The sequence below is a fragment of the Somniosus microcephalus genome, chromosome 1 (genome assembly GCF_052327205.1).
Source record: "Somniosus microcephalus isolate GS21.2 chromosome 1, FLI_Smic_1.0, whole genome shotgun sequence".
In the NCBI taxonomy this organism is placed as follows: Eukaryota; Metazoa; Chordata; class Chondrichthyes; order Squaliformes; family Somniosidae; genus Somniosus; species Somniosus microcephalus.
The window spans coordinates 89,163,105-89,189,646 of record NC_140987.1 but is presented as its reverse complement, the minus strand read 5'-3'; positions in this window follow the sequence as shown (position 1 = coordinate 89,189,646).

The following is a 26,542-nucleotide window of genomic DNA, read 5'->3' as shown; positions in this document are numbered from 1 at the left end:
TGATGACAGAAGACCCCGTGTTAAAACCAATTAAAACATCGTTAAAAGCACCTCTTCTTTGTCTCCCAATCCCGTCCAAAAGCTCGTGGGTGTACAGTCTGGTTCTATCAACGTCTGAAAAATCAAAGTCATAAAATTTACGGAACATATCTTTTAAGAGGGCTTGATACAACTGTGCGGTCTCTGTGGGGCACCACGCGGGTAGGTGTACTTCGGTGAGGTTTAAAATCAAGGAGGCTACCGCGTAGTGCACCCCTTGATACAGTAGGTACTAGCACCAAGCCGTTCCCTGGTCCCTTGGTGGTGGCGGGGCATCCCTCTACTATCGTCTGTGACGTCGCGGTCGTGGGCAGGGGCTGTCGGGGGCGGTTACTAGTTCAGTGGTATTAACTGAGATTGGGGAGTATGGGATCGCGCATGCGTCCAGTCGAGACTCCCAGTCCATCCCCCTCCCGTTATCTTGCCACTGGCTGTGGAAAATGATGGAAATGCCTGTGGGGTAGGCCTTCCCTGATCCCCACATACAGGCATAGATCCCCTGATCCGGTTCCCACCATTTATTCCAGCACACACTTAACTCCCCGTGGGTCCCTGTGATAGTCCGGTGAGTGTTGTTCCCCAACCGTTCCCACTCAACTCTGGGGTTCCCCATGCCTTTACTTAGTTTCCTGAGCCACCACCACCTATCCAGGGGAACGTGTCCCTTGCATGTTAAACATATCCTTTTGCCCACAGTGACGCTGATCCTGGGAGTGACGATCCGTATCCTGGGGCACAGGAGGGAGGCCTGCCCGTAGGTGAACCCGGTCTGGCTGGAGTACTGGGACGAATTGGATCCCAGCCACCCCGGCCACGTCCCCTCGTGGAAGTAAGCGGTTGTCTCCTCCGCCTCCCGTACGCCGCTACCGTCGACCGCCACCGGCGCCCTGTTCCCTGAGCACCCGAAGATGTGGTGGCCCTCGATGTCCCCTCCCCTACCGATGCTCAGCCCGAGCAGGGCGAGCAGGATTGCGCCTCCATACATTCCGAAATTTCCTGCAATAGACATAAAGGCATCTAGCCAGGTTCCCTGGAGACTCGCTGGCTCGGGTGACGTATGGTCGGGTCCCGCGACCTCGACTCACATGGACAATACTCTGAGACGGCTTCATACTTAAATCAAAACTAACTGTTCCTTACTTAGAATTAAATTAAAATAGCCTAACTTAACACTATAAACTTTAACTACTAAAACTATATACATCTGCCGCCCGTCTCCGAGCGGCCAGCCTAATTCCTGTCTGGGCTGTTGCAGGCTGCTCCCTGCGGCGTGGCTGCACTGACCTGCACTTCCGGTCCCTTGCAGTCTGTAGCTGCTAGCTGGGGACCTTTGTCTTCCGACTTCTCTTTAACTCGGGAGGTTGCCCTTTTAAACTGGGGAGCCGGCGACCATGCCTTCCTAGGCTGGGGTGTCCGAGGGGACCTCCTAGGTAGTGGTACTGGTGGGGCTACCCTGGTGAATGGACCTTTTGCTCAGACCGCATTCCTCCTGGCTGGGGATCTTCTCCCTGGGGTCCCTCCCCTCCCAAACCTGAACTGGGGACCGGTAATCTCCCGCCGCCGGCTGCCGGTGGCTGAGGGTCTCCACCTCCAGGTTCAAAACCTGGGTTGGGGGCGGGGCCATCTGGCTCGGGCTCCTCCTCCTCAGAATCCCAAAGGAGGGGGGGAGTGGTCTGAACAAGGTGCTGGGGGACTCCTCCCTTGACGCACGCGACTGCACCTGCGCGTGCAGCCTGTGTGTGCGCGCCCGCTGCGGGCTGAGGATTTCTAACCTCGGGTTGGATCCCAGCTGCCTGCTTCTTCGCCTCCGGCTTAAACAGCTTACACTGGTTGATATGGAAACATTTTGTGCGCTGGGTCAATTTCACTGCATACACCATGGGGCTGGCTTTATCTACTATGCTATAGGGTCCCATGTATAATGGCTCTAAACTCCCCACTCGGGCGTAGTTCCTCACCATTACCTGGTCCCCTATCTCCCACTGGTGACTTTTGTTAGGTTCGAGCAGCAATCGGTTATTCCGATGCTGCCTCCCTAAGCTACCTGCTGCCTGCTCGTAGACCTGCTTTTGGTCCGGGGCCAAAGCTACCCCCTGTGTGCCTCCCTTGTCCCGGATTGCTGCTACCGGGCCTGCCCTACAGGGGTCCCAGAACTCTCCTTCCCTGTCTCCCTGCTTGGCCACCTCGTCGGTCTTTTGGTTACCTTCCCACGTGGTATGGAGGGATCCTAAATCTATTGCCAAAGGTTTTGGCCTTTCCCCAGCCTGCACATTCCCTGTGGATCCCATTAAGCTAAATGGGACCTTGTTAGACCGGGGTGAATTGGTCAGGTCTTCCGAATGGACCACCGTGCTGGAAGCTCCAGTGTCCACCGAATATCTCCCCTGCACCGTCTTCACCCCCATCTTAACATAGGGCCTGCTCCCCTCAGCATTTTTGCGGGGACACAGGTCGACAGGCTGCACTGGCTCTAGTCAATGCGGGGAGTCAGATGGGGCTGAGGGAACTACAACACCGGTGGTGGCAGCTATTTTACCATGGCTGGCCAGGAGGAGAGATCGTAGGGACTGTATTGACTCCAGGAGTGGCTCGATCGCAGCGGGAGGGATACCTGGCCCTGCCTTTTGGGCTGGGGCTGGTGAATTCTTCCCCTTATTCTCCTTCCAGAGATTCTTACAATCCTTTCGCCAGTGGCCATCCTTCCCGCACCCGTGACAGTTCAGCTTATTCTGGGAGGGACGGTTTCCCTCCTGGTGCTACTCTTTCTTATTCTGGCCCCCAGGTTTAACCTCATGGACTTTCCCCTTGGGTTGGGGCATCTCGATACCCCTTATATTTTTAAATGCTATCTTGAGCTGGCGGATCACCATTTCCTCTGTGGTCTGGGGGCTACGGGGGTCAAATCAGGCCGCAGCCTGGGCTCGTATTTGGGGCAGGCAGTTTGTCATTAGACAACGGAGTCAGTGGGCCAATTGGCCTTGGCCCATCAACGTTCGTACCGGCGTTCCCGGGCACGCCCTCCGGTAGACTGGCCACAGCCTGTCTGCGAACGCCTGTGGGGACTCCTCTGGGAGCTGTACCATTCTTTCTACACGGGCGAACGGGCTGCCATCATTCATACCCATGGCCTCCAATATCTCATCCCTTAAGTCATCGTATCCCTTCTGCCCCTTCTTACATTCATCCGATAGGGTCTGGAGGAGTTTGCCCTCCAGAGAAAACAGCAGCATCTTGGCTTGCTCTGTGTCATCGCAGTCATTAACACAAGCTGCCTGTTCTACCTCTCTAAAATGCAGTGAGGGGTCTCCCTTTTCGGAGAGCTTGGGGATGTGACTAACCATAGCCCTGAGTAGCTGGGTGCCATGCGGTACCACAAACTGGTTTTGGACGGCTCCTTGTTCGTCGTCATCGCCGGGCGGGCCGTACCTCCGTTGTCGGAGGGGGTACACCGATCCCGGTCCCGGCCTATCTAGCGGGGGCTGCTGTACCTCTCCTACCACTTCATCTTCCACCCCCCTATGCTGCCAGACCTCCTGAAAGCTCGGAGCTATGGGTGGTGGCCGTGAAACCTCTGGTTCCCTTGCTGGCTCATCTCTTTGCGTTGCCTGTGGGACCGTTCTGCTTGGGTTGCCGGTAAAGTCCCACTGGCCTGCCTTTGGGCTGATAAGGCATATCATCCCCTTAGCCCTCGCTAAAGCCATACTCAAGGTTTCTATCTCTTCCCTACAGGGGCCATGATCTGCTTCCTCAAAGCCTCAGTCGCAAGCCAGCCTATATGCTGCCTTTACTTCTTTAACCTTCTCCTCCTGTTCTCTTATCTCTTGGGTTAGGTGGGCAATTGTGTCCTGTAACCTTATCTCACTACCTCTTGCCTCTCTGACCTGGAACTCCAAACACTCCACCTTGTACCTTGCGCTACCTTTGATTTTGGCATTCTGGCATTCCAGGCGCTCTATTTTTGCTCTTGTATTATTCTTAACTTCAGCGACCCGGCTCTCCAGGCGCTCTATTTTTGCCTGGTGTTCTTTTGCCGTCTGCACTCTTTCTTGGTTTAGCGCCTGAAGCGCAACTATCAATTTCTCCTCTGCTAAAGCCTTATCCTGTATCTCTATCTCCTTGTCCTGGATTTCTAGGGCCGATTTCTTAAGCTTGGCAGCCTGTGCTGCTACAACTCCGTCCAACAGTAGGACCTGTTTCTTGTAGCACATAAGCCACACTGCTTTCTCTATTGACCCCTTATGTTGTTTACTGGCTGTCCACTGGGCGGCTGCATCTATGGGATGCTCAGCCTGTAATAGGGTGAGTATCCACTTCTTGGTGATATTCACCTTTCTAAACACATAATCGGACAACCTCTCTTCCATTACGGCTCCTTCGTCCGCACCACTGTCTGCTATATCGCACACTGCTGCCGGTGTCCTGCCGCCGGTCGCCATTCTGTAAGGGGGGTTTTTTGCTACTTGCTTTTGTCAGTTGGTTATGTCTCCGGCTGCCTTACCTCTGAGCGGTTCGAATTGCTCACCCCTTAGTTCTGATCTCCGGGCTTATTGGCAGATAGTGATATAGACAAACGAGCAGACCAGTGGTTTGGTACAAAGGAAACCAAAATTTATTAAACAGAGAAAATAGGATAACAATACTATACAAAAGATGATATGAATGCAGTAAACATACACTTAACAGGGGAGGAGAAAATGGCACATCGAGGGAAAATGGCTAAAATGACAATTCAGCAATCCCCTTAACTCCCACCCTCTACACCTAGCTAGATTATCTTGCGATGGGTCAGAAGTATAATGCTCACCGGTCTGAGATGTTGAAAGGAAAGTCTTGCTCCTTTGCCCTGTTGCCTTCCGACGTCATGTGGTCCCCCTGTTGCACAGACTTCACAGTCCAGGTAGAGATACCCCAGTAATCAAAAAGGTCTCTGACAGGGTATCCTACCTCTCTGGATGGGCTCTCCTTCGATGGTCTTCTTCCTTGGTTGATGGCAAGGCTGGGCGCAGGAGGCGAGGCGAGAAGAGCGAATGGCTTCTCGAGAGGCTAGCTATACCCCCCTCGGTAGCCCTTATCTCTATGCTCAATCAGCTCATTCGTTTGTCTGATTTGAGCGGGCTGGAATTAAACAGAAGGTATCGATCTTGGCCCAAAGACTTGGATGGCCGGTAATCGGTTCCTGCCGGTTCTGCAACTGCTCTCCTTTGTCCAACAAGTTCTTTGATGGGGGCCAGCCCAGTCTCGATGGCCTCGCTGATTATTTTGATTGTTTGAGCAAACACCTTGATGGCCTTTATGCGTAGGTCTGTTTGTAATTGGGTTTGTCCCCAATGCATATGTCTGGTTTCGAGATCTCCTTGCTGCAGACATTGAAATGCACAAGCTGTTAGCTTGCCAGGGTCTGAATTGAAACTGACAGGCTTTCGGTCACGAGGTCTGACCGCAGCCATTTTGTTGTGCCCTGGATTTTAAAACTCTGTCTGACCAGGGTTTCTTTTAAAAACCAAATAAATCTTCGAGGGTGGGGGGAGATGTATAACATTTTCGAATCCTTCAATACAGAGAGAGTATTTCCACTTATGAGGAAGAGCAAAACTAGAGGCCATCAATATAAGATAGTCACCAAGAAATCAAATAGGGAAATCAGAAGAAACTTCTTTACCCAGAGAGTGGTGAGAATGTGGAACTCGATACCACAGGGAGTGGTTGAAGCCAATAGTATAGATGCATTTAAGGGGAGGCTAGATAAGCATATGAGGGAGAAGGGAATAGAGGGTTATGCTGATAGAGTTAGATGAGGAAAGACGGGAGGAGGCTCGAGTGGAGCATAAATGCTGGCATGGACTGGTTAGTTTGAATGGCCTGTTTCTCTGCTGTATATCCTATGTAATCCTATGTAATTGAGCACAAACTGGATTATTTATGGGGTCTATGAGCAATTTTGTAATCTGCATTTGTTTATTTCTCTGTAAAAGTGATAATTCCAAATCCATTCCACATAGCAAGATAATAGTTTTCCAACACATCCATAATAAAACCCTATTTTCTTTGATAATTTCATGTCTGCAAGTATAGGTGGTGAAATGTGTTTGGTAGGTAGTGGATTGTGTATATTTTTGGCAAGCCTTTGACCAAATAACGTGGGCTATATCAATGTGGCTCAGTGTGGAGCACTCTCGCCTCTGAGTCAGAAGGTTGTGGGTTCATAGGCCAGAATTTTACCAGTGCTCAGAGTGCAGGTTCGGAGGTGGATCTGCTGTCAAAACCACAAAGATTGACAGCGGGTCGGTATTCCGCAGTAAGCCCGCCTCCTTATTAGCTTCCCAAGTGTTGGGTCTGTTATCCCAACACCAAGTAGTGGGTCAGCCAATTTAAATACTTAAAAGCATGTTAAAAGGTAGTTGAGCACCATTTTCCCATGTATTTACCATTTTACCAGGTTTTTAACGAGGTTCCCAGAGAGCAGATATCACGTCAGGTAAGTATGCCATGTTCTCAATGACTCTCCATTGCTGTGAGTAGTGACAGCTACAAAAGTGTTATAAAACCTACTGTAAAACAGCTGTTCACTTCCCAATCTTAGAAGCTGGAACCTTCATGATTTGGAACTCACTTTTGAGCTTTATGCAGTTTGGAAGTGTTTGGAGCAAACTCTCTATCCACTGTCACCTCCTTGGAGCAACCTCTCTCACCATTGACAGATCGCTTCTGTCATCTCAACTTCAGCTGCCATCTATTCCAGCAGCATTGGTGCCCTTGAAAAAATTTCACCTTAGTCCTCAGAATCCCAACACAATCAGCTCCAACACTGACATCACCAGCCACACCAGCAGCACCACCAACAACAACACCAACTTTCTCCGCAATCACCTGAAGCTGCACAGGGCATCAGCACCCGACAACATTCCTGCCCGGGACACCAGCAATTGTAAGAATTCGCAATAATTTACAGTTCTGAAGATTAATTTTTTTGATTAAAGAATCCCTGGGCGTTGTGCTTTTAAATTTCCATGGATAAAAATGGCTGTCACACCACATGGCCGAAGACAAAGGACTTGGAAAGCAGCTTTCTGTGTCTGGAAGTAAGGTTCAATGGAGCTGCCAATCAAAGGGGAGTCCCCACTCCCCCTGCAGCAGGACAATCGATGCCTGTTTACAAAACGTTCTACAATGTTGACTCTAAGATCGAGTGCTTGAAACTGCCAGCATGAACAAAGGAACTTTGTTTGCTAAGCACTGAAGACTGTCAATCAATTGTGGTTCCAGATGACCACAGGACAATGCTTTGTTTACAATGCAATTGAATGCTATTAGCATTTGTTTGTATATCGAGTGGATACATCTAAACTGCAGAAGAGACTTTTGGATCTTGAATGGGAACCGTTTAAGAACTGAATGGGTTTAAATCACCTAGCATTCTGGACAATAGAGCAGTTGTATTTCCCTTTTGTTTCAGCCCAGGGAGCTCCGGAAGACACATTAACCCAGTCCAACCACTCTGAGTTAGCCAATCACAGCTTTCTCTTGTGTATTGGACCCTTTGGGTGGGAATTTTGCATACAGCCCTTGCAAGGCAGAATGGCAGGGGGCTCACCAGGTATATAAGATAGCTGCTGAGAAGCTATCTCTCTCTCTTTACTTCCTGGGACCAGAGGTGAGCAGGGTGTTCTGACTCCTTGGCAAGGCAACCTAGCAAGGAGTTTGGGGTGGTGATTTAAGGGAATTGCTAAGATTGTTTAAATAACATTGTAGTCATTGTATCCCTCGTTTTTGCCGTCTGTACCCCCTTGTTATACACTTTTACTGCATTTACTGTGTTCGTGTGGTATAGTTTATTCTTTTGATTGTAGTTTATTTAGGTAATAAAACTTGATTTTTCTCTCATCCAAACCACTTGTCCGTTTTAATATCATTAATTATAAGTTCCTCCACTCAGAACTGAAGGAGGGGTAGCGATTCGAAACTGCTGTTTGTAAATTGGTTTAGAGTGCAGCAGCAAAAGGCTGCTGACCAGGTGAATTACCGTAAACCAGGTAAAAGGTTGGAATTGGTCAGAGCTCAGAGGCAAAGGATGCTGGCCAGGTAAATTACCATAAACCAGTTAAAAGATGCCCCCCTTACACAATGACTTCACCATGGCCAGATTTACTTCACTTGATGCTGTACACCCTCTCTGCCACATGATGTGCCAGGCTGGCACCACCCCACACCAGCAGCATAAAGCATCCCTACGAAGTCCAAGCCATTCCTTTAACACTCATCACCATTGTGGGGGGTACCGTTATGTCTCACCATTTACTGCAACTCACTAAGCCACTTCCAAAGGTGCACACAAATCTGTCTAAGAATACAAAGGCCTAGAAATTCGGTTGGTTGCGCCAGCGATTAGCACCTAAAGAGCCCGAGATTTGGGGCGTTACCCAATTTTCGGATGTGCGCAGTGATCCTAGCGCATGCGGCCATATTGAGTAGCCTGTTCGTGCCAGCGCTAAGTCTTTGCGCCCGTGAGCGGGCGCAGCCAGATAATGACATCATTTCATTGTGCAACGCCTTTTTGGCGCCCCGTACCGGAAATTCAGTGGTGCCCCCCTCCGTTCCGCCTGGCGCTATTAGTGACAGTTGGATGGAGCGTTACCAGGTCCTTCTCGGACTCGGGGGGCGCTCTTTAAAGGGGACAGCACTAGTATAAAACCGACAGCCATTTGGCCTGGCCATACTGCTCGCTGCTGGAGAGAGTTGCAGTCCTTCAGTGGCACAGACTTGTTCTTATTGAGCCAGAGGAGCCTTGGGACCTTCAGCCCTGTTCAGAACAGTTGGATCTAGAAAGCTGGCTGCGTCTTACTCGTCGGCCAGAATAATGGGAGCTGCTTTGGAGGGGAACGTCATCCTTGCTGAACAACTGGCAAGGGCACGGAGATGGAGGGAGAGAGGGCCGGGATTGGCCAGAAGGAGGAGGGCCAATGGACGTCGCCAAATCCGCCCATACGCTGCCAGGGTTTTCAGGCAGCAGGTCTCCTACCTTACCATGTCGGAGGAGCAGTGTCTGCGAAGGCTCCGATTTGGTAAGGATGTTGTCACTGAGCTGTGCCATCTGCTTGCTGGGGATCTGCAGCCGCGGATACGGTGCAGGACCTCTCTGTCGGTGGCCATGAAAGTCACTGTTGCGCTCAACTTTTACGCCAGCGGATCGTTTCAGGCAGCAGCTGGGGACGTATCTAATATCTCTCAATTTGCAGTGCATTGCTGCATCCGGCAAGTTACAGCTGCCCTCTACAAAAGGAGATGCGAATTCATCACCTTCCCTGTGACCCTGGAGAAGCAGGGGGAGCGCACACAGGGCTTCGCGGCTATTGCGGACTTCCCCATGGTGCAGGGGGCCATTGATTGTACACACGTGGCTTTTGGGCGCCATTGCAGAATCCGGAGGAGTTCCGCAACCGAAAGGGCTTCCACTCCCTTAATGTGCAGCTGGTCTGTGATCACTGGCAGATTATCATGGCGGTGAACGCACAATTCCCTGGCAGCAGCCATGACGCCTTCATCCTGCGGCAGACATCAGTGGCTGACCTTTTTGCGGCCCCGGCTCACCCACGAGGCTGGCTTCTGGGCGACAAGGGCTATCCTCTCTGCCCATGGCTCATGACCCCGCTCCGTTTGCCCAGGACCCCGGCAGAAGAGCTTTACAACAGCAGTCATCAGGCCACCAGGAACATTGTGGAGCACACAATTGGTGTGCTGAAGCAGCGTTTCCGCTGTCTAGACCATTCGGGGGGCGCCCTACAGTACTCGCCGGAGCATGTGGCACGCATCGTTGTTGTCTGCTGCATACTCCACAACCTGGCCATTCAACGCACCCAGCCAATGCCAGCCGACCCTCAAGGTCCAGCAGAGCAGGCGGACGAGGAGGTGGAGGAGGAGGAGGAGGAGGAGGAGCATGTGGGCGAGGAGGATCAGGAGGAGGAGGAGGAGCAGGAAGCTGGGAGGGCTCCAGAAACTGGAAGGGCTGTTCGTCAGAGGCTCATAAGGACTCAGTTCTAGGCCCCTCGGACGGAATGGTGGCTGTGATTCGAACAGCACCCTCCGGTTCGCTGTAAGCCTATGAAGGCATCGATGAATGTAAATAGTGTACAGGTCGATTGTAATTAAAACGTTTTCTTTATTTTCAAACAAGTGCTTCCTTCCAGCATGACAACGTAATGGCAACAGAAATCATAATTAACAAACTAACAGATAACTGTGTGGCAACCCGGCGAAACTAACCAAACCATAACAAACAAACACAACAGGTGTGGACTGCCTTAAAACCGGAAAAAGAGACGTCTTAGCACCTCCCTCTACTGGTGACCCCTTGATGGAGATGGACTCCTCTTACGAGGTCGGCCCCTTCCCTCCCTGCAGCTCCTCCGTAATTGTACCCCAGTGGCTGCGTCAAGGCTGGGGGACGCCTGCTGAGTGTCTGGAAGCGCTGAAGCCCCTGAGGGATGGCCTGGACGACCTCTGGGCTTGGAGGTTCCGCAAGCAGGCTGCTCCAACTGGGCATGTCTGCCAGCAGTGTGCCGCGCAGGTGGTGGCAGCTGCTCTTCTGACGTGCCAGCGGTGGCATCAGGACTGGTCACATGCAGAGAGAGGACACCTGCACCGTTGTCGGCCGACACACTGGCACTCTGACGGTGCCGCTCCGGATCATCCTCTGCTATCGACTGCTCCACAGATTCATGGCCTGCTGTGGTGCTGCAAGGGTCTGGGGCGATCCTGCCTGATGCAGCTATGGTGGCAGCAGTGAGTGTTTGCGTGGCCTCAATCTGCGTGTGGACGAGGCCAGCAAGTGACTGCATGGCAGCAGTGAGGACCTGCGTGGCAGGTGCCAGTGCTTCGGAGAAGCCATGAACAGTCCTGTCCACTGCTTCGGAGAAGCCATGAACAGTCCTTTCCACTGCTTCTGACAAGGCCGGAACAGTCCTTGCCACTGCCTCGGACAAGCCCTGGACAGACCTCTCCATTGCTGCCCCGAAGCCCTGGACAGTCCTTTCCATTGCTGCCCCAAAGTCCACCACACTCTTTGCCAGTGTGTCGTTGGACTCAGGCATCCTCCCCACTGCAGCCATAAGCTCAGTGTGCCTGAGCCGGGCCTGGGAGCTCATTTCGGCAAGGCACCGCACCTCCTCTGCGCTCTGTGCAGCAGTCATGATGGCCTGCCTCGCCCTCCGGGGAGACGGCCCCCGAGCGTCCCTACCCCCCGCGCGTTGCTGCAGGCCGCTAGTCCCTGCAACTGGCTCCTCATCAGAGCCCCCCCCTCCCCTCAAGGGAACTACTATCCCCAGTCTTCATATGTGCTGGCTCCCCTGAGGTTGGCACGGATGGTCCGGCTTCCTCCTGGTCGTCGCCTCCGGAGGCACTTGCACTGGCAGCTTGAGGGGCCGGCTCCCGAGCTGGTGATGCAGCATCTGAAAGCAGGGAGGTTGAAGAGTGGCTTTAGCAAAAGGACAGTTTGGCAGCAAAGGATGCAACAGTGCGGCAATGCTATGACATGGGTCCACATTGAGAAAGCATGCTGGCGGGGGAAACAACTGAAAGGTGACAGCTGTAATAGTTGAGAACCTTACCATCACTGTGGACAATGGGGTCGGCAGCTGCAGTGGTGACAGGACCACTCAGACGTCCTCCCACAATCTGGTGGACTCTCTCCTCGAGATCCGTCAGAGGCTCCACTTGAGGACGGCCTCCTCCGGTGCGAAGCTGATCCTTTCGGTTCCGCGCCAGCTTGGCCTGCAGGGCAAAGGACGGGAAGTGGTGTAACATGATGCCCTGAGTTACCATCTCATGCCCCCCATGGTGGAAGAGCCCTTACATGATGCCCTGAGTGATGATCTCATGCCCCCCATGGTGGAACAGCCCTTACATGATGCCCTGAGTCAAATGTGAATGTGTGTGACCAGAAAGGGCCATGGGTGCTTGCTGACAGATGGCCATTGGGGTATCGCGCACCCTGTAGCCATAAAGTCAGGTGCTCATGGAGGGATGCATAAGTTTACATTAACTCCACTCACCCTGACGACCCGAGTGAGGTCGTTGAATTTCTTCCTTCACTGGACAGGGCTCCTGGTCGCCATGCTGCTGGACTTGACCCTCTGAGAAACATCCCTCCAAGCTCGTCGGTAGTCCTTATGATTAGGCCTCCTGCCATTGTCTGGGTATAGGACATCTCGCCGGCGCTCCACTGCAGACACCAATTCCTCCAGAGACTCAGTGCTGAAGCGCTCTGCTCTCTGCCTCACCCTCTCCATCTGATCCAAATTTTTTGCACCAGAGAAGGGCCTGCGCCGATTTGCAGGCCTACAAGGCGCAGAGTGTGGATGCTGGAGCTGCCTGACCCATCCCTTTAAGAGCTGGCCGGCGCCTGCAAGTCTCGTGGTCATGGGTAATTGAGAGCACCTGTGCTGTGGCTGGACGCCCCGATATTGGGTTGCGCCGGCATGTTAGCGCCTTAGGTGCCCCATGTAATGCTTGAACTCGCGCCTCAATCACCTTTGGGGTGCTGCAACCCAATATCGCACGAGGTGTCGATAAGTTGCGCCTTGCTATAAAATTTGCGCTCCGCCAATTCTAACGCCCCAAGCGGGGCTATACCCAATTTCTAGGCCAAAGTGTTGAAAATAAAGATTTCGATGTTTGACACCACATTAACAGAAACTTCACATGAACATTGGCTAAACCACCCATGTGCCTACCCTTGTGTGTTGTTAGTTGGTATGCTTGCAGTAGGATGAGGGTGAGTGTGAGGGGTGTCTAGTGAGATGGGGAAGTGATAATGCAGATAGAGAGAGATGGGTGGCGGTGCAAGGTAAGTTGGTGTGAGTAAGGATGTGCAGCAGTAGGGTAGGGAAGGCAGAGTGATGGGGATGTGATGAGTGGCACAGCAGGACGAGGTTGAGTGTGGCTTGGCATTAACGTTTTGTGATCTACTGAGATCATTAAAAGGTTTGGACCACTGCAGCCTGGTCCTCCTGATGGCATCCCTGCTTGTGCCCTCCTGTGCAATGTACAATCAGGCTGCATAGGTCTCCTGGGGAGGTCTCTTCCACCCATTGAAAGGGAAGAGGAACTCCCTGCATGCTGTGACTCTCTCCATAAGCATATGGAGGGAGTCATGGGAAAGCCTGGGTGCAGCCCTGTGTTATGTATTGTGTGTTCTATTGTGTGTCCTCCTCCCACCTGTGGTGGCGCTGTCACAGGAGATAAATGGTTGGGTGTTCTCTGTTAAGTTTAGCTCTCTTTGTTCGGAACTTGCCAGAACTTCCTTTCCTTCCAATAAAGCACTTCATGTTTGAATCTCTGAGTTCTGTGTCCTAAATTGTGTCTAGGTAGAAAGGTACCGACACAATAAGTGGCAATGAGGAGCGGATGAATCTGTGTATGTTACGGGTGCAGTGAGTAAACAGAAATTTTAATTTGAAATGTGAGATGGCTACTATATTAGGAAACATCGGTGATTTTGATGAAAATGTGGAGCAATGGAGCGCATATACGGAACGTTTTGACTATTTTGTATTGGTGAATGCGGTGGCAAATGAAAAGGTCGTGCCTACCTTTTTGAGTGTAATCGGGCCGAAGACATTCAATTTACTTCACAGCCTCGTGCAGCCAGATAAGCCAGGAACTAAAACATATAAGCAACTAGTGGAAATTCTTGGAGCACATTTTCACCAAAACCTCTGATTATTGCTGAGAGATTTAGATTTCATAAACGGAATCAAGAGGAGGGGGAATCAGTGATGATGTTTATTGCTGCTTTAAAAAGGTTATCAGAACACTGCGAGTTCAAGGAGGTGCTGAAGGACACCATTAGAGACAGACTCGTGTGTGGTCTGCAAAATGCAGCCACACAGAGAAGCACCTTCTTACTGAGGGCAACCTTACTCTTGAAAAGGCCATTGAAGTTAGTGTCTCCATGGAGATGGTGGAAAAGGAGGCTCAACAGTTTAGTTCAACAGGGAGAGTTCACAAGGTGTCGTCTGAGCCTAAAGGTGCGCGGAACAGCACATGTTACCGTTGTGGGAAAACGGGCCATCACGCTTATGACTGCTGGTGTAGGGAGCTGAAATGCCGAAATTGTGGCAAAAGGGTCACATTGAACACGCCTGTAGAGGTAAAAAAAGAACAGACAGAGCTGGGAAGCATGGAAGCAAAATGTCTGTATTTGGACAAGAGAGGAAAAAGAGTGTTCATTCAGTGCAGTATGATGGAACAAGCAAAACAGAGGGGAGCGACACCTCTGAGGAGGAAGAGGTGCACATACTGACGGTTGCAGGTGATTCAAATGGCTACTGGGTGTCACCACTGGTGGAGGGACAATCGGTGCGGATGGAGGTGGACACAGGCGCGGCTGTGTCCCTTGTTTCAGACACTGTCTACAAAAAAATGCTAAAGCATCTTACCCTTCAGCCAACAAACATTGTGCTAAAGACGTATACCGGCGAACCTGTGGCCATGAGAGGCGTCATTGAGGTGACAGTTAAATTGAACGGACAGACTGCAAAACTGCCACTATATGTGGTAAAGGGAAATTACCCATCGCTACTGGGACATGCGTGGCTAGAGAAAATCATGCTGGACTGGCCTGCAGTCCGCATGATGTCAAAAGGGGAGTCAGGTCTGACTGCAGTGTTAAACAAACATGCAGAACTCTTCAATGGGGAACTTGGGAGCATGAAAAAGATCAGCGTGAGACTGGACATTAAACCTGACAGCAAGCCGAAGTTTCACAAAGCCCGACCTGTACCCTATGCAATTAGGCCAAAGGTTGAGGCTAACTTGGAGGCCTTAGTCAAGAATGGAGTCCTGGAGCCTGTGAGCGTGAGCAAATGAGCCACACCCATTGTTCCTGTCCTGAAAAAGGATGGATCTGTTCGAATCTGCGGAGATTTTAAAGTGACTATTAACCCGGTGCTGTCGGTGGTACAGTACCCTCTTCCCCTCATTGATGATCTTTTTACGGGCCTGGCCGGAGGGCAAAAGTTCAGCAAAATAGACTTATGCCAGGCTTATCTACAAATGCATGTCGATGACAAATCAAAGGAGCTGCTGACAATTGTGACAAACAAGGGGCTATACAGGTACTGCCGCCTTCTGTTTGGAATTACGTTGGCCCCTGCTCTATTCCAAAGGGCAATGGATCAGATTTTGAGTGGACTGTCAGGAGTCCAGTGCTACCTGGACGACATCCTTGTCACTGGGACAAATGAGGAGGATCATCTTCTGAACTTGGATGTGACACTACAACGACTGAAAGAGTACGAACTCAGAGTTCGTAAAGACAAATGTGAATTCTTTCAGTCTTCAGTTGAGTACCTCGGGCATGTGATTGACGCTACTGGCCTGCATAAGGCACCGTCAAAGGTCAAGGCGATCGTGGAGGCCCCAGCACCCCAGAATGTGAGCCAGTTACGTTCATTTCTGGGGCTACTTAACTACTATGGGAAGTTTATTCCAGACTTAGCAACATTGCTGAAGCCGTTACATCAGTTGCTATGTCAAGGCAAAACATGGAAATGGACTGAACTGTGCAACGAAGCTTTCGCCCAAGCAAAGAAAGCATTGCTGAAATCGGAGGTCCTGACACACTTCGACCCAAAGCTACCCGTGCAGCTAGCATGTGATGCATCACCATATGGTGTGGGAGCAGTCACATCCCACATCATGCCTTCGGGTGAAGAGAAACCTATCGCCTTCGCATCACGCACCTTGAACAAGGCCGAGAGTAACTATGCGCAGATCGAGCGCGAGGCCTTGGGAATCGTTTTTGGAATTCGAAAATTTCATCAGTACCTGTTTGGGAGAAGGTTCACACTCCTGACGGACCACCGTCCATTGACTTCAATCTTCGGGCCCCACACCGGAATTCCGTCTCTCGCTGCAAGCAGGATGCAAAGGTGGGCTTTACTTTTGTCAGGACACACATACGACATCAAATATCGCAAATCAGACTTGCACGGCAACGCAGACAGTCTCTCGAGGCTACCATTGCCTGTTACTCCCCCAGAGCCTCGTCAGATAGATATCTTCTACTTTAGACAAGTGGAGGGAGCACCTGTCACTGCAGTTCAGGTGCGAAGGTACACCCGCAATGATCCAGTCCTGTCTGAGGTAATGGACGATGTCATTCGAGGGAGAGCTATAGGAGATTCTCCTAGTTTGAAACCTTACGTTTCAAAAAGAAATGAGCTCTCCATCCAGGCAGGTTGTCTTCTTTGGGGACGCCGTGTCATCATTCCGCCACCTCTGAGGGAACCTGTACTGCAACAACTTCATACAGGCCACAGTGGGATGGTTCGGATGAAGGAAATGGCAAGAAGCTACTTCTGGTGGCCAGGTCTCGATGGGAATATTGAGGAGAAAGCCAAAACATGTTCCCCATGTCAAAGGGTCCGGAATGTTCCACAGCTGGCAACCCTACACCCCTGGGATTGGCCTGCAGAAGTGTGGCAGCGAGTACATGTGGCCTTCGCCGGTTCTTTCGAAGAGAAGATGTTTATGGTGGTTGTAGACGCTTGTAGCAAGTGGCCGGAGGTCGCTGTGATGAGGCCTACCACGGCAGAGAAAACAATTGAGAAACTTGGTGAGATGTTCAGCCGTTATGGCTCACCGGTACAACTCGTAAGTGACAACGGTCCACAATTTGTATCACAGGAGTTTGCAACCTTCCTGCATGTGAATGGTGTCCAACACATCAGGTCTGCACCCTATCATCCCTCTACTAACGGCCAGGCAGAAAGGTTCATGCAAACTTTGAAGCACGCCTTGAAGGCATCGCAAGGTCAGGGCTCAATCCACCAACGTCTGAACAGCTTCCTGTTGTCCTACAGGAACGAGCCGCATGCCACAACCAAAACTTCCCCCGCTTCGCTCATGATGAAGAGGCAGTTGCGGACAAGTTTTGACTTACTCAAACCTCCAAGGGCAGAGCAGGTTGTCCATCATCAACAACAAGCTCAAGTTGAAAAGAGAGAGAAAAGAGCCAAGGAGAGACGGTTTCATCCGGGAGGTTCAATTTATTTTATTTCAGGAGCCTAACCTAGGTGGAAAAGGTTCCAGGACAGGAGGCGGCAGTGAAAATACAACACCAGAAAACAGGTAGGTGACTGGTTGGTGAGTACTTTCACAAACTTATTCTAAGTAGAATTCAATAATTAAGCTAAATCGTAGTAAATAAAAGGGTCTTGTAAGGGTTAAGTCATGGAAGGGCAGCTCAGACCCGTGTCATGCTCCTCCTGTGCCATGTGGGAAATCAGGGACACTGTCCCTGACAACTATGTGTGCAGGAAGTGTGTCCAGCTGCAGCTCCTAGCGGACCGCATGGCGGCGCTGGAGCTGCGAATGGACTCACTCTGGAGCATACGCGATGCTGAGGATCTTGTGGATAGCACATTCAGTGAGTTGGTCACACCGCAGGTAAAGGCTAGCTCAGACAGTAAATGGGTGACCAAAAGGCAGGGTAAAGGCAGGAAGGTAGTGCAGGAGTCACCTGCGGTCATCTCCCTCCAAAACAGGTTTACCGTTTTGGGTACTGTTGGGGAAGATGACTTATCAGGGGAAGGCACCAGCAGCCAGGTTCAGGGCACCATGACTGGCTCTGCTGCACAGAAGGGCGGGAAAAAGAGGGATAGGGCTATAGTGATAGGGGATTCAATTGTAAGGGGGATAGACAGGAGTTTCTGTGGCCGAGACCGAGACTCCAAGATGGTATGTTGCCTCCCTGGTGCAAGGGTCAAGGATGTCTCGGAGCGGGTGCAGAGCATTCTGAAGGGGGAGGGGGATCAGCCAGTTGTCGTGGTACATGTAGGTACCAACGATGTAGGTAAAAAGAGGGAGGAGGTCCTACAAGCTGAATTTAGGGAGTTAGGAGCTAAATTGAAAAGTAGGACCTCAAAGGTAGTAATCTCTGGATTGCTACCAGTGCCACGAGCTAATAAGTTTAGAGAGAGTAAGATAGATAAGCTAAATACGTGGCTTGAGCAGTGGTGCAAGGGAGAGGGATTTAAATTCTTGAGGCATTGGAACCAGTTCTTGGGGAGGAGGGACCTGTACCAAGGGGACGGTCTACACCTGAACTGTGAGGGAGCCGATGTCCTCGGGGTAATATTTTCTAGGGCGGTTCGGGAGGATTTAAACTAATTTGGCAGGGGGATGGGAACCTAGGTAGTGGAAAAGAGGGAAGTCATATGAAGTCAGAAATAGATGGTAGAAAGGTGAGAAGCAATAAGCAAAGGAGAGAAACACAAAGGGCCAAACTAATTCATAATGAGAGTGTGAAAAAAGCAAGCCTGAAGGCTTTGTATCTTAATGCTAGAAGCATTAGGAACAAGGTGGATGAATTAGTTGTGGAAATAGAGGTAAACAAGTATGATTTGATTGGGATTACAGAAACGTGGCTGCAGGGTGGGCAAGGCTGGGAACTTAACATCCAGGGATATACAATATTTAGGAAGGATCGGCAAAAAGGTAGGGGAGGTGGGGTAGCATTGCTGGTAAAGGAGGGGATTAATGCAATGGAAAGGAAGGATATTAACTCGGATGAAACGGAATCTGTATGGGTAGAAATGAGAAATAGCAAGGGGAGGAAAACGTTAGTGGGTGTGATATATAGGCCTCCAAATAGTAATATGGAGGTGAGGGAAGGCATAAAAAGGGAAATTAGAGAAGCGTGCGATAAGAGCACAGCTGTCATCATGGGTGACTTTAATTTACATATTGATTGGACTACCCAAATTAGTAAAAATTCTGAGGAGGAGGAATTCCTGGAATGTTTTCGGGACGGTTATCTGGACCAATATGTCGAGGAGCCGACTCGAGATCAGGCCATTTTAGACTGGGTATTGTGCAATGAGAAGGGACTTATCAGCAATCTTCTTGTACGAGGCCCCTTGGGTCAGAGCGATCATAATATGATCGAGCTCTCAGTCGAGATGGAGAGTGAGGAAATTGAATCAGAGACTAAGGTCCAGAACTTAAATAAAGGGAATTACGAGGGTCTGAGACGGGAATTGGGTAAGATTGATTGGGTGGTGTTTCTGGGGGGATTGACAGTAGAGAGACAATGGCAAGCATTCAAAGATAGAATGGAAGAATTCCAGAACATGTTTATACCGGTTTGGCATAAAAATAAACCAAAAAAGGTGACTCAACCGTGGATAACGAGGGAAATTAGGGACAGCATAAAATCAAAAAAAAGGGCATATCAACTGGCAAAAAAAAGCACCAGACCGGAAGATTGGGGGCAGTACAGGATACAGCAAAAGAGGACAAAGGGATTAATCAGGAAGGGGAAAATAGAATACGAAAGTAAACTTGCAGCAAACATAAAGACAGACTGCAAAAGCTTTTATCGGTATATCAGGAGGAAAAGACTGGTAAAATCCCAAGTCGGTCCCTTGCAGTCCGATTCGGGAGAATATATAATGGAGAATAAGGAAATGGCAGACCAATTAAACTCATACTTTGGTTCTGTATTCACAAAGGAGGACACAAATAACCTCCCAGGAATATCGGCAAACATGGGGACTAATGAGAGGGAGGAGCTGACAGAAATTAGTATCTCTAGGGATATGGTGTTGGGTAAGTTGAGGGGACTGAAGGCCGACAAATCCCCGGGGCCTGATAAACTACATCCTAGGGTACTTAAGGAGGTGGCCCTGGAGATAGCAGATGCTCTAAGGATCATCTTCCGGAACTCCATTGACTCGGGAACAGTACCCGTGGATTGGAGGGTAGCTAATGTTACCCCAATATTTAAAAAGGGGGGTAGAGAGAAAGCAGGGAATTATAGACCAGTAAGCCTTACATCGGTTGTGGGCAAAATGCTAGAGTCTATTATTAAGGATAAAATAGCGGAGCACTTGACAAATGGGGAAAGGATCGGACAGAGTCAACATGGATTTACAAAGGGTAAATCGTGTTTGACTAATCTGCTGGAATTTTTTGAGGAAGTAACTGGTAAAATAGATGGGGGAGAGCCAGTGGATGTGGTGTACCTTGACTTCCAGAAAGCCTTCGATAAGGTTCCACACAAAAGATTATCATGCAAAATTAAGGCTCATGGAATTGGGGGCAAAGTATTAACGTGGATAGAGAACTGGCTGGCGGATAGAAAACAGAGAGTTGGAATAAACGGCTCGTTTTCGGAGTGGCAGGCAGTGACCAGCGGGGTGCCGCAAGGATCTGTCCTGGGACCCCAGCTGTTCACAATATATATAAATGATCTGGATCAGGGAATTGGATGCAATATTTCCAAATTCGCTGACGACACTAAACTAGGAGGAGGGGTGGGCTCTGATGAGGATGTCAGGAGGCTACAGTGCGATTTGGACAGGTTGGGGGAATGGGCGGATACGTGGCAGATGCACTATAATGTGGATAAATGCGAGGTTATCCACTTTGGGGGTAAAAACAGGAGGGTAGATTATTATCTAAATGGCAATAGATTGGGAGATGGGGAAGTGCAGAGGGACCTGGGTGTTCTTGTGCACCAGTCACTGAAGGAGAGCATGCAGGTGCAACAGGCGATTAAGAAGGCAAATGGTATGTTGGCCTTCATATCAAGGGGGTTCGAGTATAGGAATAGGGATACCTTACTACAGCTGTACAAGGTGCTGGTGAGACCGCATCTGGAGTACTGTGTACATTTTTGGTCGCCCCATCTGCGGAAGGATGTTCTTGCCATGGAAAGAGTGCAACGGCAATTCACCAGGCTGATACCTGGAATGGCGGGAATGACCTACGAAGAGAGATTAAATAGTTTGGGCTTGTACTCACTGGAGTTTAGAAGATTGAGAGGGGATCTCATCGAAACATATAAAATTATGGCAGGCCTGGACAGGCTGAATTCAGAGAGAATGTTTCCAATGGCCGGGGAGCACAGAACCAGGGGCCACAGTCTAAAAATAGCGGGCAAATCATTTAAAACAGAGATGAGGAAGAATTTCTTCACTCAAAGAGTGGTGAGCCTGTGGAATTCCCTGCCACAGAGGGCTGTGAAGGCTAATTCAATAAATATTTTCAAGAGAGAATTGGATATATTTCTGAAGGCTAAGGGGATTAAGGGTTACGGAGAAAAGGCGGGGACGGGGTACTGAACTGGTAAGATCAGCCATGATCTCATTGAATGGCGGAGCAGGCTCGAAGGGCCGAATGGCCTACTCCTGTTCCTATCTCTATGTGTCTATGTAGCACGTCCTAGCTCGAAACTACAACACTGGACCGAAATGGGTTCCTGCTACGATGATCGCGCAGACGGGCCCTGTGTCTTACACGGTTGAGACTGCTGAGGACGTCGTCTGGAGAAGACACACAGATCAACTGTTGCTAGGAGCAGAGACAGCCACAGAGGCTCCAACGGCTGGTTGGCCTGAACTGTTTCTGGATGATACCGCAAACCAGCATCCTTTGCCACAGTGCTCTTCTCCAACACAGGAAGTCAAAGAGACTGTTCCACCTGTGTAAACTCCTGACTTTCGACTGACACAGGCACCTTCTCCATCCAGGCCTGTGTCAATGCCTACTGCTGTGGAAGCCAGCGATGACTGCCGGTATCCTGTCAGAGAGCGGCGGCCTCCAAGACACTTGGATCTGTAGGCTTAGTGACTTACCCACAAGACTGGGGCAGAATAAACCCCAGGGTAAAGTTAGGGGTTGAGGCAGTCTACCTCTACCCTAGGTTCGTTGAGTGCATTGAAAGTAACTTACCTGTTGAGGAATAATGTGGACCTTTCATTTAAGAGGGGAGGAAATGTTATGTATTGTGTGTTCTATTGTGTGTTCTCCTCCCACCTGTGGTGGCGCTGTCACAGGAGATAAATGGTTGGGTGTTCTCTGTTAAGTTTAGCTCTCTTTGTTCGGTACTTGCCAGAACTTCCTTTCCTTCCAATAAAGCACTTCATATTTGAATCTCTGAGTTCTGTGTCTTAAATTGTGTCTAGGTAGAAAGGTACCGACACAATACCCTGCACCTTTGTGCAGTGCTCATCAGTGTTTGCAGCACCTCAATACTGTAGAACACTCACAGCACAACTGTCAATATGATTGTGTACATGGCCCCTTTAAGGAAATTGGCTGATGGTGCATCATCAAATGACATAATCAGACCTGCTTCCTTTTAATTGGCCGTGAACCTCGCAGGGCGCGCTTAACAAGCCCCATCAATGGAAAATTCTGTTCATAGAGTGGGATGGAGCTGGGAGCCGCCAGCTACCTCGGCTGCAAAGAGCCCACCTGGGTAAGCGAAATTGTGGCCATAGTCCTACTCCAGAGAGCTGAGCACAAAAACCTAGGTTGACACTCCAGAGCAGTGCTGAGGGAGTGATGCACTGTCGGAGGTGTCAGCTTTCGGATGAGATGTTAAACCGAGGCCTTGTCTGTTCTCTCAGGTGGATGTAAAAGATCCCATGGCACTATATCGAAGAAGCGCAGAGGAGTTATCCCCGGTGTCCTGGCCAATATTTATCCCTCAATCAACATCACTAAAAAAACAGATTATCTTGGTCATTATCACCTTGCTGTTTGTGGGAGCTTGCTGCAGCATTTCCTACATTACAGCAGTGACTACACTTCAAAAAGTACTTCATTGGCTGTAAAGTGTTTTGGGACATCCGATGGTCATGAAAGACACTTCAGAATTTTTTTTTTATTAATTGACATGATATGTGCGCTGCTGGCAAGGCCAGCATTTATTGCCCATCCCTAATTGCCCTTGTTGGTGGTGGTGAGCTGCCTTCTTGAACCGCTGCAGTAGCGGTTTGGTACAACTGAGTGGTTTGCTGGGGCATTTCAGAGGGCAGTAAAGAATCTACCACATTGCTGTGGCTCTGATGTCACAAATAGGCCAGGCCAGGTTAGGACAGCAGATTTCCTTCCCTAATGGACATTAGATGCAAGTCTTTCTTCTTTTTCAAGAGAAAAGAGACCCAGCCTGTTCATTCTTTCCAATGCAACATACTCTTAACTGCAGAGATTTTAACTGGGTTTGTTCAAATATATGAAAAAAAATTACATTTTTCCTTCAAGGTATGATGAAAACATACATGAGCTCCGTTGACTTTCTATTTCCTCCTGCTAACAGCACAAACCAGTCACCCTCATCAGTAATTTTAATTTAGTTCTTGGGTATAACATTTATTATCATCTCAAAATAGGCTACTCATATCAATTATAATATTTTACCTACTGACTATACACAAATGTATCTCACTGGAACCAATCTATAGTTTAAACACATCAAATTGTAATGAGAAGAGATTCAGACAGAAGCTAGACTTGCCCGCAGAGCCCTTTTAAAGCAGGGTGAGGAAATTAGATTCTAACAAGTTGTCCTCGGGACATGTAAATGCATGATATCATTTATCCTGAGGTGGACTTACTTGTCAAAATAAATATTTTTTTTGACGGGTCAAGTCTTGAAATATAGATTTCACTGGCTCCTGCTTGTGTAAAATATTCACCATGATATGAATTCATGTATAAAGCTAATTTTCAGTTTTATTATTCAAAGGAAGCATGGTTTAACCATTTCAAATTATTTTAAATTTGGTTGTTAGCCAGGAATCTACAAAAGCAGTACATCATTTCCAGATTCAGTAGCTGATAGTTGCATGCTGCTAGACAGGAGAAATTTACGTCAACCTGCTTTAAACTAATCTTAAATGACTGCACAGCACCTCATGGGATTTAGAGAAAGCTATTTCCTAAAAGTAATAGTAAACATTATCAACAACTGGGGCAGAAAAAACATTTTCTTTAAGCCTTGCACTGTTAGTATGGGATGTCTGATAAAGACTCCACATAATTACTATATCCTAAATGAGTCTTTACTTAATATCATCTTTAAACAAAACTGTTCTGACAGTCCCTGCTGTTGTCACTCTCTGCTTGAAACCAAATTCAGGAATTTAGCCCTTGGAGATTGGCTACTTTCTCTGGAAGGTCGAATGCTATAACTTGGATTTTCTTTAGGCTAGCCACCATAACTACTTGATTCTGTCTCCATTACTAAGAACGCTATGACCTTTTCCTGGCCTTTTAAGCTTGTGGGTTATCTTTTCCTCTCGTCAATACTACTTAAGCTGCACTCTATCAGCTATTCCTATCTGCTACATCAGATACCTTGCTAATCGTGCAACAATTTGGAGTCATAAATAATTTTTTTGTATTTTCTTGTCTAGTTATCACAATCTAGTTTATTTTTGACCCAAGCCAAACTTTAATAATGTAAAAATGTCTATTTTCTAACAACTTCAGTTCAATAGAACTTTGTATTACATTTGAAATCGCAAAACCAAGCCTGAGTAATTATGAAACTGCTGGGTAGACTTTTGCCTTTCGTGCCCGACCATACAACATTGCCTGGGTGCAGCGCAGCGAGGAAAATTGAGCAGGGTGGATCACACCCTTGTAACAGCTTGCCTAATTTTCCTTCCATTTAAGTCCTGGAGTGGCGATTGGAACCTCTAGCTTCTGATTCAAAGGCAAGAGTGTCAGCATTGAGCTAAGCTAACACTAAATTAGTCAAGTACAACCTACTTTTTACAAATCCATGCTGACAATCCCTGATTAACCCTTGCTTTTCTAAGTGTTCACTAATTTAATTCCATAGTATGAGCTCAAGGGGGTGAATTTTCAGATTTACCAGTGGCCAATGACGGTAGTGAATTGGCTGTCTGTTTTATACCCCACTTGAATTTTGTTTCCATTGACTTCGGGCGGGGTGTAAGACCGTTTCCAGTTGACAATAAATCTGAACATTCACCTCTAGAAGTTTTTATAAGCTATGAGAATTAAAAGGATCTTTAAAGAAGGGCTGCAACCACTTAAGAGATGAAGAAGACCCACCTTGTACATGGGAGTGAGGGAACAAAGGAGGTAAGATAAACTGGCCTATAATTTCCTAACTTATCTGTTCCATCTTTTGTGTAGAGTTGTAACATGTGCCGCCCTCCATTGTTTTGGCAGGGTTCCTGTTTCATAAAATTCTTTGGAGCATTTTGGTTAGTGTTACCATTATCTCCTGCCAAGCTTCTTGAATATTCTGGGATGCATACTGCCCTTTGCGACTTTTGTACTTTTGTGTCATTAACTTTTTTAATATAGTTTCCTTCTGAATATTTAGCTCCAGTATTGGCTCCTCCACATCCTGCTCAGTTACTCCTGCACTCCCAGTTTCACCTTCCTCAGAGGTAAAATACTTATTAAGCATCTCTGTCATGCTGTCACGCTGAAGTATAAGGTGACCCCTCTTCATCTCTAAATGGTTTTAAACTTTCTTTAATTAGCTTTTTTTTATTATGTGCTGATAAAAATCTTTGCTGTTTCCCTTTTTGTTGACTTCAGGTCTTCTTTCATACTCCTATCTATGTTTGCTTGTCTTCTATACTTTATGTATTTCTCATTCTTTTCTGTTGTATGATCTCCAATATTTATCATATGCCTCTTCTTCATCTCTAAAGATTAGAACATCATGTCCAGGTTTACAAAATTCATGTTCATTTCCATAGAAAAGAATTTCTATTTCAAAGCTCCCAATGTTTATACCTATTCTAAATGTTTTTATTGCATCAGGATATTTTTGCATAGTTATTGGTCACAAGTTTGCAGAAAGTCAGTGACGTTTTTGCGAGAATGCACAGGATTACATAGTGTTCATTCACCTACACACAATGTTACTGCGGTAGTTACATTCCTGAGACAATGAATGTAGTTATTAACATTTGCATTTTTCTTGTGAGCAAATCTTAAGTTTTTGTAGCTGCTTATTGAGATATATTTATTGAACTGATGGATACCTGTAGAACAGATAAGAACTGTATTTCTTTCCATCAATATTTGTGTGGCAGTTAGCATGAATTTTTTCTCTTAACCAATTTGATGCATGTTTGCACTGGGCTTGTTTAATCTGGTGCCTACTATTGTCACATTTTTGAGTACTACTGGTTGTATTTTTTTAATGGTATATTACCTTAAAAATTGCCAGAAACATACACAGTAGTCTAAAATTTCTGTGCATAATAGCTTATGTTTTTATCTGTTTTGTTCCAGCTCACCAGTTTTCTCCCCACATATTCCAATCATCTTCTGAAAGCTGTGAATTAATGCTTGGCAACAGTTTGACGAGCACCAACAGCCTTCCTACACATTGCTCTTCATGAGTGTGTACATGAGCTTTATTTACTGCTCATCTTCCCACAACTGGTGCAGACAACAGAATACATGACATCTCATGTCTATAGTGATTAACTTACTGCCAAGGAGATTCTGCTAATGCAGAGTAGAAAAGGCAATCTCTTTCTTAATGGATTGGTGGGGGTTGTAATGGATGCATTGATCTGCATCTGGGGACTCTTTTTCCTGAATGTACATTTGGCTATCAAATACTTGAAACAAACTGGCTATTCTTGCAGTCATGCTTATTCCTCTTTGGAGACAGTTAATTGAAGTGAAGAAAGGCTCATCAGAAATCTGAAAT